Raw genomic sequence first — 18,877 nt, 5'->3', positions numbered from 1 at the left:
ATGAAGAGGAGCCCACACGAATAGTGTTGTAGTGTGAAGATTTTGCATGGTTGTGATAGGTAAGGGTGGTGAATTTGGTACTGAAGCCGGAAGCCTTAGCAGAGTCAAGGGCCATGGTGAAGGATAATAAGGTATTCCAATAAGAAAAGAAAAGTAGGGGAGGCATTTTTTTGCTACTTACGTTTCTTTTTTGAACATGAACAGGGGGATATAAGGTGTGAGCCAGGGCTGGGGGAAGGGGATAGGAGGGTTGAAGGTGTGAGGTAAGTCAAAATCAGTAAAGTCCTGTTCAACACTGGAGGTCTGGGGTGGAACAACAGATGGAACTGAGGAACGGACTTCGACTATTCAAGGGGCCAGGGACTCTGGTTTTAATTTATGTTTGGAGAGGCAGGGTTGAGATGGAAAGAGGGTGTCTGGCCACAGCTATGCTGAAATGGAGGATGGATTGGTATGAAGAGTATGAGTTGATAGCTATGTTTGCTATGGGGACAGAGGTGAAATTGAAGACAAGGCCAAGGTAAATACAATGGGAATGAGTTGTTAGATTGCAAAGTGAGGTAAGAGAGTGGTCAAGTTTTAGTTGGTCAGAGATTTTTGGTAAATGGAAGTCTTCCATGAGTGCCATTGGGGCTTCGGCAGGAATAGAGTCAAAGTGAAGGTCACAATCAAAGAATAAGGAGTTGAGAGGGCCTGGGGCTGATAAAGTTGAAGGCTGGTGCAAGGGTGGGCAGGATGAGTATGGGACCAGTAAATACCAAGAATAGTGTGGTAAGGTCACGGGTGGAATGTGGCAGAGAGATGGGACTTGTTGTTCATTAAGCCAAACCTATGGCCTCTATTAAAAAGGCAGCAGAGTGCAGATAAATCAGTTTTCAGAGCAGCAGGAGTAGAAGAGTCAGTGATCCCCTAGGCTGCCACCCTAGGAGGGCTCATGAGAATCAAAGTGATCAGTAATGGAGGAGAACTTATAAAAGATAGATTGAGCAATGGGGGAGGGATGTTGAAGGAAGGATTACTGGAAGGTAGGAACAGAGGATAGAGGCATGGGCATGGGCATAGGTAGTGGGCCTGGGGGACCACAGTAGTAGTGCATTGGTGCAGTGGAGCACCAGGTGTAGAGTCAACAAAATGCTAACTTTAAAATACATATTACAAGCACAGGGCCTAGGGGAACCAAAATGCAAGATTTAACATACAGATTGCCAGCACAAGTCGCAAGGAAATTGGACTACCCTCGAGCCCCAAGATGAATTCTAGTCAAGATCTGTGACATTTTACAAGCCTGGATATTTCACCACATTTTACAGCAGGGTTCTTATGGGTGCAGCCACCCAGACAACCCACCAAAGGCCACCTACTCCCGCTCTTTATATTCCTTTTTCAAAATCCTCCTTACTTTGTACCACCTATATATAAATATTGCTGTAAAATGTGGTGAAATGGACTGCATGGATGGTGGCTGAGGTGGTTAGAGGGTTACCATCTGCTCAGTGCCTGGAACTTCCAGGAAGAATATAAGGAGTGGATACAAATGTCAAAGCCTGAACCATCATTTGCAGGAAGCTTGCTCATGATAAAGAAAGAACTAGGATTCTCCTGGACAAGAGACATACAGCCCATCCTTTATCAACTAACGTGGGTGCAACCCTTGAAGGTCGTTTGAGGATTAATGGATCCAGGTACTGTGCAATGCACAATCCCCAACCCGTTGCCACAGGTGTTGGGAGCACAAGAAGCAGGAACAATGCTGTTGAGCATGAAGAGAAGTGGGGGCTAACCACCCTGAAGACAACACAAGCATCCACTTGAGACCAGGCCGCCAGGTAAGAACTGTGGGAAGTAGTTGCCCTAGAAAATGTAAAATAGAGGTTGGAGACAGAGGTAGTTGGTAGTCCTAGGTCCTCACAGCCAACCTAGCCAAGGACCATTTACACAAAACATGCTGGCTGCTAAAAGTGACAGGCTACTAACACGTGAGCTACAAAGAATCTACAAGGCCTTAAGTGAGGTGGGGAAATTCATGATGAAACAGTGAGTGATCGTATTCTGGAGCATTTGGCATATGGCTGTATTAAAGTTGTGAATTCAGCGCCAGACGGGGCGATGCACCTATCAACTGCGGGAGTAAATAAGGGGGACAGTGGGTACAGCTACGCAGGAAATTCCACAGGTATTCTGAGCCACAGACACCCCATACAAAGGGCTTCACTGGGAACAGTAGGGGGTAATGATCTATTGGGTGTACTCGCAGCAAATAATACTGGCTCAGGATTAGTTAAAGAAGAGGAAGGACAAAAATAGCACCATCACCAACACACATAGATATTAGAGCATACCACCCAATAGAGAGTGGACGCTGGTGTAGGCACACCTGTGGTAGAGCAGAGGTGCATAGTGTGTGACGAACTCCGTAGTGCAGCTGATTACATAGTTTCATCATTGCGGTCTTTTGTAGAGAGGGACATGCGAGTGATCATTAGAGTCATTCACTGGTGAGGGCTTGTGGTGGATGAGTCAGCACCAAGAGGTATCGTGTGTAAAATAGCAGGCTTTGTGCATTTGAACAGCAGGAGTGGGCCGGTGATGCATGGCTAAATACTGAATACTCTTGCGCTAACATAGGGAACAGTGAGCCGGTGGAGAGGGCTAGTAAGTACTAACACTCAATGAGTGGTTGGGCCTACGGAAACAAGTGGAGTGTCTGGTAGGGCCTGTGGTAGGGCTTGTGGAGAGGGCCAGACTGAACATTGAGAGGAGCGATTGGGAAGGGAAGAGATGGGAAAACAGAAGGAGGGTGGATACCAGAGTAGTAGAATAAAAAGAAAGGAACTAATGTTTTTTTGTGTAAAGTCCCCTAGACCATATGTGCCGCAAATTGCCAACGTTGTCAAACCTATTAACGAAATATAAAGGCTTCAAGCAAAGAAGCAAGCAATACATACTGGGTCTCTGGAAATTGTATGAGGAGACCAAAGGGGATAAATTGAGAAAATTTGAAGAAGAGACAGTGGGAAGTGGCAGACCGAGTTCACCGCCTCTGCACTATGGGTTATATCCCACCTTGCGACCAGCTGCAGGGTATACTAACCCTCGGCTGGAAATCTCAGAGATGAGCAGAAAGCAATGGCGTGAAAAAGAGAAAGAAGCACAAAGTGAGGAGGTGCATATGCAGGGCGAAAGAAAATATCTAGCAGATATTAAAAAGAATATGTGCCAACAGGTGGATGCGTTATTTAGCGAGGCCGGAATGGCTGATATAGGAGGAAGTGAGGAGAAAGAGCAAAGGGGATAAGGGAGAATGGTTATCGAGAAGAATACAATTCTAATTAGATGGGGAGGACAAAGAGGAAGAAATGAAAAGGAATGATGAAGGGGATGAGGAAGATGCAGTCTCAGACAAAGGATTATCAGGAGACAAATGGAAGTACTGGGACAAAGACGAATGGACACTCGACAAATTAAGGAGAAGGGGAAGAAATGAGCAGAAGCGACAGGACAGTAATGGTTGTGAAAGGGACTGGTCCAACTCCATGCAGTAGGACAGGTAAGGTAAAAATAGGGTTAACACAAGCTGTCAGAGAGGGAGGGATGGGATGTAACTCACAGGTAATGCCGTTAGCACAGAAGGGACGAGGGGGAGCCCATTAAGTGACCTGGCAAACAATGGACCAGGACAACCTAATATGTAGCCTCCCCTCCCTCATAGCTGGGGCCATTAAATGAAAACAGGCACTCGAGAAAAAGACAGCAGGGTTGACGTTGGCCATATGGAATGTGGAAAGTTTGTTTGCCACCATTATAGTGAAACAGGCAGACAAAATTTGGAATCAGGCTGATTATAAAGGAGTGAAATTGAGCACCAATGGTCATAATGGAGCTCCATTTAACAATTGTCCAGCACATGTCTGGGAAGTTTTAAGGAGCATGTATCCAGACAGTTATGACCTCGGGCCAGTGATGGCTTACAAAATGAAAGGTGACAGTGACCCAGCTGAATATGTAAAGCAGGTTCAGAATGTATGGATCCAAGAGACGCAAAAGTCCTGGGACAGATGTCTACCATTGTTCTATCAAATACTAGTAAATGGACTGCCCACAGAAGTACAGGGTTCCTTGAACAACGTATTGGGTATTGAAGCTAAGGGCACCTGAAATACAAGCAACAATAGTACATTACTGTAAGAGGAAGCAGGAAAGTGAGAGGCAGGCTGCCTAGAATGCCACGATGGCAGAAAACAAATGAGTACAAAAGAAAATGGCAAAATAACCATGGAAGGAGCCCTTTTAGTGCCTGATGCCGCTGATGTGGTGCCAGCACAACAGGGAGGGTTTCCCATAGGACAAACACTACCACAAGGAGGAAACATGCAGCTGCAGTATGGATCACATTGGGGAACACCACCACCTGAGAATTACATGCATAGAGGATACTTGCCCATTAGGGAAAAGGGTGTTCACACCAGGGAACAGGGGGTATCGGTTAACAGGATATAGGGTATTCAGATCATGCTATACATGTCAGAACATTTGGCACACACCTGTCCATTTATACTACAGGCACACACACAGGCAATCCAAGTAGCGCAACAGCAGGGGCTCCAGTGGCAGCAGATACAAAGTCCTCCAGGGTTGTTACAACCAACACAGATTCCAGTTAGCAGGGAGGAGTGCAGCCCCAAGGAATGACAACTGACAGCAGGGTAACCGTCTACATGATGGTTGAGCCTTCTGCAATAGCAGGCGCAACCACAGTGGTGCAAGGGCAAAACCTGGTGCACCATTACACAGGGGTCAGTGTGGTAGGAGGGAACCCTGTCCCCTTCCCACTGAATAACACACAGCAATAGGGGGGCCCACAGAATGTGCATGCTTGTCCAGTCCTAGCAGTAACTGACGACCCCAATGAGGAACCTGAGGTAGCAGTGAAAATACGACCAAGAGAGTGCTCATTTCTCATAGCCACAGGATCAACCAAATCCTGCATCCGGGAGGGGGGATTCCCGTGATCTAGCAAAGTGATAGATACGCAGGGCTTTTCTGGGGCGGTGGTCAGAGTTCCAGTAACAAAAGATTTACTGTTAACCATAGGGACACAACACCTTGTAGCTTCCTTACTGTATTCCAAAGACACACCCATCAATATCTTGGGGAGAGACCTGCTCAGCCAACTGAATGCAACCATATCATTCACAGAGAAAGAGATGGTGTGCTCTACTCCCAGCATTTATTATGCCCGGGTAGCAGCCCTTCTCTTGGCAGCTCACGCGCAAAGCACCTTGCGAGCACAGCCACTATACCACAGCATGTTCCTGTATGGGGTCGAATTTCTACTAGGTTTGGTGCCAATTCCTCTTCAGACCACAGTGCCAGAAAGATTACTTAAAGGGGAAAACAATGGTGTTAGAGATGGAAGAAGCAGTAATATGCAAAGACATGGTGATTCTGTGTGGAACAGATGATGACAACATGTAGTGTCAGACAGTGCTGTGCATTGACCCCACCTTGACAATCACAGGAGTATTGGATGAACAGTTGTTCTCTGATGAGTAGGAGGAAGGGGAGATGGTGTTCCAGATACAGATACCTTGCCCAGTTTAGATATTGGAAAAAATGGTTCCCATTCTGACACCATTTGTGAAGAAGGAAAATAGAAACACAGAGGGAGATCTCAAAAGGGTGCAGGATGAGTTGTGGACCAAGGGACCTCACGATGTGGAGGGCACTGAAAGGGAATGGGGCAATAAAAATTAAAGTGAAAGTAGGGGCCTTCCTGCCCCATGCAAAACAATACCCATTTACTAGAGAAGCAGATGAAGGGATATACTCCACTTTGCACGCATTATAGCAGCAAGACATAATTCAGACATCAACATCAACCTACAACACAGTAATCTATCCGATAAAGAAATCAAAAGGTGGGTCATGACGTTTCATCCAGGATTTGCGCCACCTAAATGAAGTGGTATAAGCAGAATTTCCTGTAGTTCCAAATCCCGCAGCCATATTGCGCAATATCCCAGCGAAGGGAAAGTACTTCACGGTCATTGACTTGAAAAAGGCCTTCTTCTCCATACCTTTGCATCCAGACTCAATATATATGACCTCCTTCACGTGTCGCGGAACTAGATTCAAACATACACGGTTGCCCCAGGGGTACAACAAATCTCCCAGTACTTTCAACAGAATAATACCATGGATCTATGGAATTTGCAAACATCAAGCACTGTGATTCAATTTGTTGATGATCTGCTAAAATGCAGTGAGACAGATGAAGAGTGTGGAAGAGACTTGGTACACATTTTGTCATTACCTGCAGTGAAAGGGTACAAGGTGGAGAGGGCAAATTTGAAGTATTGCCTACAACCGATTGTTTACCTGGGGCAAAAATGTTTCCATTGAGGGGCGTAGAATTATACTTGAAAGGACACAGCCCACTCATTCCACCACTTGCCCATGAACTGTAAAAGCATGCAGAGGTTTCTAGGTTTATGCAATTATAACACAGCATGGATATTTCATTATGCCACATTTACTAAACCCCATACTGCAGGACCTTAAGGAAGCACACAAAGAGAAGAGGGACATAAAGGGCACTTCTGAAACTAAAACTAAAAGACGCTCTGGCACATGCACTGGTGGTAGTCACCCCAATCTATAGTGAATAATTCTACTTGTTCTCACATTCAAATGGCTCAGTGATGACAGCTGTCCTCACACAAAAGAAACTGCAGGGACATCAACCATTAGCTTACTAGAGTGGAAGCTTAGACCCAGTAATGCAATGGCAATTCCCTTGCGAACAATTGCTTGTGACTGCTGCATTTGCAATTGAGGAGGCATCAACGATTACCATGGGATATCCCGTAGTATTGTACTTGGAACACTCATTATTTGCCATTCTTAAGAAATCAAAAAGTACACTAATGGGGTAATTCATATAATTCAGCGCACAAGTGGCGCACGCGGCTGGCGCACAGTGTGCGCGTGCGGCAGTCTGCGCCAGCTGCATGTGCCAAAATCCATTTCCGCGCACAGCGTATTCATGGATTTAAACATCCATAACAAGCCGTGGCACAGAGTGGTGCAGCGACCCTGCAGCAGCACCGGTCACGCCCCCAACCCCTCCCACGTGCGCCATGAACAGCGCACAAATCCCATACATGGCGCACAGGCCAGTGGACCAGCATACAGCCCCCAACCACGAATACGCCTGTAAAACTCCCAGCGCACCCCTCCGAATACACATACTTCGCTGCGCGGGGAGAATCAGACGTGATTGGCCCTGTGCGAACGGGGTACGTGTATTACGGGGGTGCGCAGGGAGAATCACACATGATAGGCCCTGTGCGAGCGGGGTACGTGTATTTTGGGGGTGCGTGGGAAGTTTTACACGCGATTGGCCCTGTGCGAGCGGGGTACATGTATTTCGGGGTTGCGTGGGAAGTTTTACACGCGATTGGCCCTGTGTGAGCGGGGTACGTGTATTTTGGGGGTGCGCAGGAAGAATCACACGCGATTGGCCCTGTGCGAGCGGGGTATGTGTATTTCGGGGGTACGCGGGAAGTTTTACCCGCGATTGGCCTTGTGCGAGCGGGGAACGTGTATTATGGGGGTTCGCGGGAAGAATCACACGCGATTGGCCCTGTGCGAGCGGAGTACGTGTATTTCGGGGATGCGCGGGAAGTTTTACACACGATTGGCCTTGTGCGAGCAGGGAACGTGTATTACAGGGATCCGGGGGAGAATCACACGCGATTGGCCCTGTGCGAGCGGGGTACGTGTATTTCGGGTTGTGTGGGGAGAATCACACGCGATTGGCCCTGTGCAAGCGGGGTACGTGTATTTCGGGGGTGCACGGGAAGTTTTACCCGCTATTGGTCTTTTGCGAGCGGGGTACATGTATTACGGAGGTGCGCGGGGAGAATCACATGCCATTGGCCCTGTGCGAGTGGGGTACGTGTATTTCAGGGGTGCACGGGACGTTTTATCCGGGATTGGCCTTGTGTGAGTGGGGTATGTGCATTACGGGGTGCACGCGGAGAATCACATGCGATAGGCCCTGTGCGAGCAGGGTACGTGCATTTCGGGGGTGCGCGGGGAGAACCACACGTTATTGTCCCTGTGCGAGCGGGGTATGTGTATTTCGGGGTGTGCGGGAGAATCACACATGATTAGCCCTGTGCGAGCGGGGTATGTGTATTTCGAGGGTGCGTGGAGAGAATCACACACGATAGGCCCTGTGTGAGCGGGGTACGTGTATTTCGGGTGTGCCCCAATGAATTGGCAGTGTGTGTCCTCCCAGGTGTGCCCTCTCCCCCCTCCCAGGGCCTACAGGCAGTCCACAACACAGGGGAACACACTACACCCTTGGCCATGCCCCACAGGCAGCCGATCCACCCTGCCAAAGCCCCACAGCCAGCCCACATGTCACCATGCACAAGTGAGCACTGACACATGTCCCCAGCACCCCCATCCACCCAGCATTGATGGGCACCTGCCAGCAGGCCCGACTCATGTTCCCCAGCACCCCCATCCACCCAGCATTGAGGGTCAGGCCCGACTCATGTGCGCCAGCACCCCCAACCCCCCAGCAGTGATAGGGCACCTGCCAGCAGGCCCCGACTCATGTTCCCCAGCACCCCCATCCACCCAGCATTGAGGGTCAGGCCCCGACTCATGTCCCCCAGCACCCCCAAACCCCAAGCAGTGATAGGGCACCTGCCAGCAGGCCCTGACTCATGTTCCCCAGCACCCCCACCTCCCAGCAGTGAGGGGCAACTGCCAGAAGGCCCCGACTCATGACCCCCTGCCACACAACATGAAGCTGCACAATCATGGGCCTCATGTGCACCAAAATACCACAGCACGCAACCCCAGTCTTGACATGCAATGATTTTCCCAATCCACCACACACTGACATGCCTATGTCATGACACAAATCAAAAGTCAACCATGTACATCAACACATGTCCATCACACACACACACTGGTTGCCATAGATCGTGTAAACCCACATTTTGACATGCATGAACCCAATGAGTGAATCCCACACATGGAGGTAAAATAGCAAAATGTTTTATGAACAAAAACAATGTAATGAAATGATGCATAAAATAAATTACAAACATGAAATGAAATGCATGTCCAAAAATATGGAAAAGGAAATGTAGAACCAATCCAAAGAAATCCTAAAGAAAAATGGTCCAAACTCTCCGTCCACCAAAACAAATCCAAAGGAAACGTAAAATTTAAAATCCATTGCTCCATGGTGAAATCCAAAGAAAATGTACACATAAATCCAATGTCCAACTATGAACAAGCAATTTTCAAAGGGTCCATGAAGAAATGAAACCTATCAAAGAAACGGCCTAAGAAATAACTATATACAAAAGTGTGGGGCATAGTCCAATCACCACAAAATAAAGGAAAATGCAAATGAAACCTAAAAACTATTTACAATGGCGGCGGGCTAGTCCGACGGCTCACTTTCCGATGTCCCGGGCCACGGCATCATCGAACTCCTGCTCAATGTCCTGGAGGCGGTCCTCTTCCATGGCCCGATGGTTCGCAAGGACGATGCCATGTTGGACTCGAACTCCCTGCGAATAGCCTCGAGGCACTCGGCCCACCTCAGTGCCATCCGCATGGAGTTCTCTGCCCTGACCATTGTGAGCCGTGCCTCTTCCGCCTGCCGCCGCTCCGCACCTATGGCCTGGCCCAACCGTTGCCACACGGAAGACACTCCCAATCCTGGCTCCTCCTGCCCTCTGGCCGATGCCTGCCCCTCGGATGTTGATGTCCCCGAGCCATCGTCGCTCCCACCTTGATGCTGCTGCCGCTGTGCCTGTGTCCTGCCTTCTGCTGCCTTCACGTCCTCCTCTGGCTGGGCTGCAATTCTTGTGGTGGCCACCCGTGCTGGACGTCCGACTCCCGACTGTGGCAGGGATGTGTCCTCCACCAGCCTGGCCACTGTGTCAGAGGCAGCTCCACAGGGTACCCAGGTGATAAATGAGTGGGAAGATGGCATGGAGGACGACTGGTGCGTAGGGGGTTCAGGTGAGGAGGGGGTCAGAAGAAGGTCCAGCACACGGAGGAATCCAGCACTGGTGACCCATACCAGCAGGTCAACGCGGTCAAAGAGGCATCCGAGATGACGTGCAGTGTCTTCACGAAAACACTGCAGGTCAGCTCGCATGCCCAATTGATGCAACGCTATTCCAGCCAGGACAGGCTCAACCCAGTCCCGGATTGCCACGTCCACAGGGAGAGGAAGGCCAGTTGTTGTGTGCTCATCCCCTCCCTGAAAACTGGTCTGGACGTTGGCATCCCTGCTAGTGCGGGATGATGCAGTCACAGGATCGGGGACAGCATTACACACAGGCACCTCCGCGGCAGCCTGTACTGCCTCTTGTCCCTGCCCCTGCACTGCACCACTAGCACCAGTGGAATCCCCACCTCCAGACCCTGTGTGTGTCCATTCCACGGCCTCCTCCTCCACCAAACCCACCACCAACCTGGATGACTCCGTGCCATCTTCCTCCGTTGGACCCTGCGGGGTCTCACCTGCCCCTTCTGCTGTCAGAGTCCACCTCCGTCCTCCGCCTCTTGGACCTATCCTAGGCAGCTGCGGCCTGGGACGCGGCACCAGACTCCTCACTCCCCAATGAGATGACAACCTGGGAGGGAAGCCGGGCCTTGCGTCTCCGGCTGGTGGTGCGATCCGTGCCGCTTTGCTCCACAGCACCCTCTCCGCCCTCTTCATCAGTTGATGCTGCAGACAGGGAGAGATAGAACACAGACATCAGGGCACTGTACAATGGACTGATACACACATGACAGTTGTACATGAGTGGCAGTTGTTAGGCGGAAACCTGTGCAGTTCCCTCTGGGACCACTGCAAAAGATTTAGGACTACAGGTGTTTGGCGGTGAACCCACTTGGTAGCAGTCTGTACCACACAGATTCAATTGGTAGCTGTGGCTGAGCAGTCAGACTTCCCTCAAGAAGAGTTGAGCAGTATGTGGAGTATACACAATAGGGCAATTCTTCACAGCAAGACAAGCAAACACGCAACGAGGCTTAGTGTAAAGATATTAAGGTATTTATTTATAACAAAACATCTATGAAAAACACTATGGCACTATCACGGCAAACAAATCAAACACAATTACTCTACGAAGAAGAAACGATCAATCCCCCTAGCAATATTTCAACAAGTCTAGGCTCTACCGGCACCACTTATTTTCAGACAGAGGTTTATACCTAAACCTAGATGACACTCTAATATTAGTTAGGACGGGAGAGAAAAAGATAGGCAGGTTATGAAATCAACAGAGTTCAATCCGTCGCGGATAAAAGGCAAGGCAGGAAGGCAAGAATCACAATAGATCATAAAGTTCAGAGGCCAGGCCCACTCGGAGAGAGGCAAGGCGCGATGTCCCAAAAAGTCTCTAGTGGAGATGCATTCAAGTCTTTGTAGCAAATTGTTATTGGCAGATTGAACCAGTTCAGAACAATAAATGAGAAAAGCTTGGAGGTGACCCAACGGAAAGGAGAGGATTAAGACACCTCACTCGAACCGAACGAAAGGGAAGCCAGGCGGACACGGTACCTTGTTGTGGAGGGCAACTCCGGCGGGGGTAGTTGTTCCTGGTGGTGGATGCACGTCGGGTCTTTGCCAAGAGTAGAGATGTTCTCGTCGTCGAAGAAAAGTGAAGTCCGGTGCACCACCAGGGAAGAGACCAGCCGCGGAGTGCTCCGTCATAAGGCACCACCTTTTGGTCGCGGTGCAGGGTTAGTGGCTATCCGGTTGCCGAGGTGCTCTGCACGAGCAATTCGACCACTGCGTCCTGAGGTGAATAAAAAGCAAAGGGGACTGGTTGTTCCCACCAGCCAGTGGAAGAGACTCTCCGGCAGGGAGAACTCCTCTGTCGTCGGGAAGTGGTGAGTCGGTTCTGTAGGGCTCCACCGGAGGTGTCGTCGTGCAGGTCGGCTCAGCGTTACCCTCGTCGGATTCTTAGGTCCTGTGGCGACTTCTGAAGATCCAGTCCCAAAAGCCCTGCTTTTATGCAGAAAACCCCCATTCATTCAGCCTAGCTGTCAATCAACACATGCTAAGTGGTGAGCGGGAAGGCTCACCACTTGGGCCAATCACTCCAGAGTGCGACCGGAGTTGGCAAGGCAACTCGGTCCAGGGTGCCTAAACCCCCTCCCACACCCCTGTGGTAACCCAGACAGAATGGCACCACTTTGGAGGGTCTCTGTACAGAGCCCGCCAAAAGTGGAACAAAGGCTCGACCTTTGGTTTAGGAGTCACAGAGACGAACACAGACGCCATTTTACAAACCGAGTTCTGGCAGAAAATACCATCCGATAACTTATTTAAGATAAGTAGACCGGTGGTACGTTATAGATTTAACGAGAAAAAGTTTTAATCTCCAACAATGGGACGAATCCCATAGGGTTATGTTCGGGGTCGAACATAACAAGTAGTTTCCACTGCCACCAGCCAAAACTCGACGAGGGGGGACGGGACAGTGCCCCCTCGAGTAACAGATCCAGGAGTAATCGAATTACCCCTACTAGTACGTCCACAATAAGATGGTTTGTACTAGTTCTGTTAGTAAATTTAGGTCTAGTAAAGCCAATGGTGACTTTACATGCCAGTAGTCAGTCCCCGGGTATGGAGTCTATGGTGGGGGTCCGCTAGGACGCCCCTGTGCTACGGCATGTAGGGTGCGGTGTAACACACATAGAAAAACATATGAGACCCTATGGAGTAAAAGACCCCATAGCCCATAGAACACATTGACATTCAAAGGAATTACACACATTCATATCCAAGAGTGGGAGGAAAAGAGTCTCACTCTTGGCAGGATGGAAACAAACAAACTCCAGAAATCCAGCAAAGCTGCTGGGGGACTCACTAGGTTAGGAAATTCAGCCCAAACAGAGAATTCTCCTTAACACTCGCCCCCCCCCCCAGACTAAGGGACAGGAGGATTTAATCTACTCCTGGATGAATCTCATACCTCTAGTCGATGACATACATCCTAGAGAGACCATCAGCATTTTGGTGGTGACATCCTGACCTGTGCTCAATGGTGAAATCAAACCCTTGCAGGCAGATCGACCATCTCAATAGTTTTGGTTTTTCACCTTTCATTTGCATTAACCATCTCAAGGGTTGGTGGTCAGTCTGAATGACAAAAGTAGAACCATACAAGTACGGCCTAAACTTCTTCAGAGCCCACACGATAGCAAAGCATTCTCTTTCGATTGTTGCCCACCTTTTTTCAGGATCCTTCAGCTTGCGGCTGATGAAGCAAACGGGGTGTTCCCTACCTTTCCCATCCAGTTGACTGAGTACGGCACCTATCCCTACATTTGAAGCATCTGTCTGCACAATGAAGTGTTGGCGGCAATCAGGAGCTCTGAGTACTGGGGCTTGGCAAAGATCCTTTTTCAGGTTTTCAAAAGCGTGATTGCACTCCTCGTTCCATTTAACCTGTTTAGGAAATTTGGGCGAGGAGATGACATTCAGTGGAGAAGCTATGGTCCCATAGTTCTCTATGAAATTCCTGTAATACCCAGTGAGGCCTGGGAAGGCTCTCACCTGGGTTTGAATAGTCGGTGTTGTCCAATTTTGCACAGCTTCAATTTTACTGAGCAAAGGCCTTATTTCTCCACCGCCTACCTCATGCCCAAGATAGACTAGCTTACTCTGTCCAATTTGGCATTTGTTCGCCTTTATGGTCAGATTGGCTCGTCCAAGAGCCTACAAAACATCTCTCAGGTGGGTTACATGTTCTTCCCAGGAATTGCTGAACACTGCGATGTCATCCAAGTATGCCATGCAGAAGTCCTCCATCCCATTCAGAACCTGGTTTACCATCCTTTGAAACGTAGCAGGTGCATTCTTCAATCCGAAAGGCATTACCTTAAACTGGTAGAGGCCAACGGGGGTAGAAAATGCAGTTTTCTCCTTGGCATGGTCTGTCAGGGCTATTTGCCAATAGCCTGACGTCAAGTCAAATGTACTGAGGAATCTGTTCTTGGCAAAGTGTGGGCATCAGTCTTGGTGACTGCATTAAGAGCTCTATAATCCACCCAGAATCGAAGTTCTTTAGATCCGGCCTTTGGTACTAACACAACTGGGCTAGACCATGGACTAGTAGAGGGCTCTATTACCCCGAGATCGAGCATCTTGCTGACCTCACCTTTGATGTGGGTTCGTACATTTTCTGACATGCGGTATCCTCTGCTTTTGACTGGCAGACAGTCACCAGTGAGTATGTCGTGCTGGCCCCAAGGGGTCAAGCCTGGTGAAAGCGAGAACAGAGAGGCAAACTGATTCAACATAGATTTGCACTCGTCTTGTTGCTCGGGTGTCAGATTGGAGGAGAGATTTACTCCTTCAATTTTTTCGTCTAACGGTAAGCCTCTGAGGAGATCCGGAAGAGCTTCACTCTCTTCTTCTTCCTCGGATGATGCTAGAAGCAACGCTCCTACATCAGGTCGTGAGACATATGCTTTAAGTCGGTTGGTGTGAAAGACTGTCGGAGCCTCCTTGGGATTGCCCAAGTCCACCAGATAGTTTACCTCTCTGAGTTTACCCACAACTCGCAAGGGTCCCATCCACTTATCTTGCAAGGCCCTCTGCCTTGTTGGGATCATAACGAGAAAGAGCTGGTCTTGAGCGAACTCAACCATGTTAGCCTTTTGATCGTGCCAGCGCTTGACCAAGGCTTGTCCAGCTTTCAAGTTATCGCTTGCTTCCGTCATCATGTGTGACATTCTCCTCCGGAGACCTATCACGTAGTCAGTCACTCTGACTGGCTTGGGGGAAGGAGCACTCTCCAACCCCTCCTTAATCAGGGCCAATGGACCTCTGATGGGATGACAATAGAGTAGTTCGAAGGGCGAGTAACCTACGCCCTCCTGAGGGACTTCTCTATAAGCAAAGAGAAGGCATGGCAGTAGAAGGTCCCACTTACGCTTAAGGGGTTCCTATAAAGCACCTATCATGCTCTTCATGGTTCGGTTGAACCGTTCTACCAACCCATTGGTTTGTGGGTGGTACGCTGTTGAGAACTTGTAAGTAACTCCACAGGTTTTCCACATGGCTTTCATGTAGTGGGACATAAAGTTTGACCCCCTGTCAGAGATTACTTCCTTAGAAAACCCGACCCTAGTAAAAATACCAAGGAGGGCCTTAGCCACAGCCGGAGCTGTAACAGTCCTCATAGGAATTGCCTCAGGATACCTAGTAGCATGGTCTACTACAACAAGTATAAACCTGTTGCCTGAGGAGGTTGGAGGATCAAGGGGACCAACGATGTCAATCCCTACTCTCTCAAATGGGACTCCCACGACTGGGAGAGGCACTAAAGGTGCCACATTCTTGGAGCCAACCTTACCAGAGGTCTGGCAGGTGTGGCAGCTCCTGCAGTGTTTTTCTACTTCGGCCCCCATCTTTGGCCAATAGAAGTAGAGAGAGAGCCTTTCCTTAGTCTTCTTGAAACTCAAGTGACCAGCCAAAGGAATCTCGTGGGCTAACTGCAAGAACTGTGGTCTGTTCTCTTGGGGTACTACAAGTCGTTTGTAGTCTCCAGGTGCAGACTCGGTCGGTTAACTGTAGGAGAGGCCATCTTCCCAGTGCAACCTGTATTTCCCAGGCTCTTGCCCTTCAGCCTGAGCTTCTGCCTGGTGGCAAAGACCTTCCAGAGTTGGACATTCTCTCTGTCCCTTACTGAAGTCTGCCCTGCTTGGTCCACCTTCTGCCAGTAAAGACTGCAGCTCAGGATGGTCAAAGGATCCAGATCTCCAATGAGTTCCTGGCCTTCCATTAGCTCTTCCTCAGAGTCTAATTCTACCACACAGGGTTGTACCTCCCTCTCAGCCTCGGCTGGAGGTGGAGTTACGGGTGTAACTTTGGACAACCGCGGGGAAGTCCGTGTTGGCTGCACTGGAATGCTGGCTGCTAGTTTCGGGATAGAAGTCTTAGGTTTCCCTTTCGCTTCTGATTTCTTGGAGACAGCGGCCGACAATTCCAGTGGAGCAGGAGTGATATCTTTCTTCATCATCTCCTGGAGAGTTCCGCGCATGGTCCTCTCTCTTGCAGGTCTGGTTAGCTCTTGTAACCGTTTACTAGGAGGTCTGGGAGTATGCGATACAACTCCGAGAGTTTTCAAATCGTTACCCAACAGTACGCGTCCTGGTACCTCATTCTGTATGCTGACAGGTATCTTCACAGTCATGTCGTTACATTGGATGAGAACTGGTAATTGGGGAAGCATCTGCACAGGCCCTCCAGCTAACTTGGTGAGGCGTTTGGGTGCCTTAGCAACATCCTCAGCCTGAAAAAACGATTTATCCACCACAGTTATGCTGGCCCCAGTGTCCCTAATGGCAGGAGTCTCCTGACCATTCACCTGGACACTGTACTTATAATACTCTTTAGTATTATCGGGGATAGAATTATAGACATCTAAATTATGTTGTTCCCACAACCCCAGAAATACTAAAGAAACGCTGGCTGAGACTCCAATGGGTTCGTCAGCTAGCAGTAGAAAGTTTCCACTTGCCATTTGGACTTCCTCCTCTGCAGCGAAGGCTAAGGAGACAAGCTGGACCCCTGAAGGTTTACCCTTACATCTGGGATCTCCTTTCACGTGGTCAGGCGAGCCACAAACAAAGCATTTTCCGAATGCTTTCTGGAATGGTGGCTTGTTCTGACCTACTTCCGGTTTGGCACCAGAAGACACACTATTCTGCTGTGGTTTTCCCGGTGGCTTACCCTTCTGGTTTTGTTTGGGGCCCTCTTTGGTATGTGAGTTATTAGAATTCTCTTTTGAGTCTTTTTTAGGCTGTTTTCCCTCATCCTTTTTCTGAGTTGCCCCAGAATCCTTATGAGTAGCCCTGTTGGCAACCCACAAGTCAGCAGCCTTATCTAGCTCCCTGGAATCCAATTCCTTCGAATCAGCCAAGTGCTGTCTGAGCTCAGGAGAACAGGCATCATAAATAGACTCCAACATAAAAAGATTCCTCATACCCTCATAAGTGTTCACTTTGTAACCCTTAATCCATCCCTCTAAGTTTTTCAACCCTTCACTCACCCAGGTAGCCCAAGGGGTACCATCATGCTTTTTGAGGGTTCTAAACCTCTTAAGATACTGGGCAGGGGTCTTCCCGAATCTTGCTATTAAAGCTAGTTTCACACTTTCGTAATCCGTCTTATCCGCCTCCCCCAACTCCATTACCACATCAGTCGCAACAGGATGGAGCCTAGAGAACAACCAGGGAAGCAAAGCATTCCCGGTGATGTCCTGGAGCCCATGATTGTATTCAAACAGTTTCAACACATCCAATCTCGGTTCATACATACCCACTAATTCCTTCGGCATCCGGGGTCTTTTGGGACTGGAGCTCCTAGAGGAACCAGAGGAGAGAGAAGCATTTTCCATAGACAACTTTTTCATCTCTAACTCGTGATTAAGTTCTATTTCCCTGAGTCTTAATTCAGCTTGCTTCTGCTCAGCCTGGGCATTCATCCGTCTGAACTCGAGCTCTTGGTTTCGTTCAGATTGAGCCAAGAACCGTTTGTATTCTAGTTCGAGCTTCATTTTTTCAAGTTCAAAATAAGCAGGGTTACTTGTGGGACCTGGTATGGGCCCACGTAAGCATCTGTCTGCACAATGAAGTGTTGGCGGTAATCAGGAGCTCTGAGTACTGGGGCTTGGCAAAGAGCCTTTTTCAGGTTTTCAAAAGCCTGATTGAACTCCTCGTTCCATTTAACCTTTTTAGGAAATTTGGGCGAGGAGATGACATTCAGTGGAGAAGCTACGGTCCCATAGTTCTCTATGAAATTCCTGTAATACCCAGTGAGGCCTAGGAAGGCTCTCACCTGGGTTTGAGTAGTTGGCGTTGTCCAATTTTGCACAGCTTCAATTTTACTGAGCAAAGGCCTTATTTCTCCACCGCCTACCTCATGCCCAAGATAGACTACCTTACTCTGTCCAATTTGGCATTTGCTCGCCTTTATGGTCAGATTGGCTCGTCCAAGAGCCTGCAAAACATCTCTCCGGTGGGTTACATGTTCTTCCCAGGAATTCCTGAACACTGCGATGTCATCCAAGTATGCCATGCAGAAGTCCTCCATCCCATTCAGAACCTGGTTTACCATCCGTTGAAACGTAGCAGGTGCATTCTTCAATCCGAAAGGCATTACCTTAAACTGGTAGAGGCCAACGGAGGTAGAAAATGCAGTTTTCTCCTTGGCATGGTCTGTCAGGGCTATTTGCCAATAGCCTGACGTCAAGTCAAATATGCTGAGGAACTTGGCTGCGCCAAGTTTATCCACCAACTCATCTGTTCTTGGCAAAGGGTGGGCATCAGTCTTGGTGACTGCATTAAGAGCTCTATAATCCACGCAGAATCTAAGTTCTTTAGATCCGGCCTTTGGTACTAACACAACTGGGCTAGACCATGGACTAGTAGAGGGCTCTATTACCCCGAGATCGAGCATCTTGCTGACCTCACCTTTGATGTGGGTTCGTACGTTTTCTGACATGCGGTATCCTCTGCTTTTGACTGGCACACAGTCACCAGTGAGTATGTCGTGCTGGCCCCAAGGGGTCAAGCCTGGTGAAAGCGAGAACAGAGAGGCAAACTGATTCAACATAGATTTGCACTCGTCTTGTTGCTCGGGTGTCAGATTGGAGGAGAGATTTACTCCTTCAATTTTTCCGTCTAGCGGTAAGCCTCTGAGGAGATCCGGAAGAGCTTCACTCTCTTCTTCTTCCTCGGATGATGCTAGAAGCAACGCTCCTACATCAGGTCGTGAGACATATGCTTTAAGTCGGTTGGTGTGAAA

The sequence above is a fragment of the Ambystoma mexicanum genome, chromosome 1p (genome assembly GCF_040938575.1).
Source record: "Ambystoma mexicanum isolate Mex_15411 chromosome 1p, UKY_AmexF1_1, whole genome shotgun sequence".
NCBI classification, from domain to species: domain Eukaryota; kingdom Metazoa; phylum Chordata; class Amphibia; order Caudata; family Ambystomatidae; genus Ambystoma; species Ambystoma mexicanum.
Note: the sequence above shows the minus strand (reverse complement) of the source record.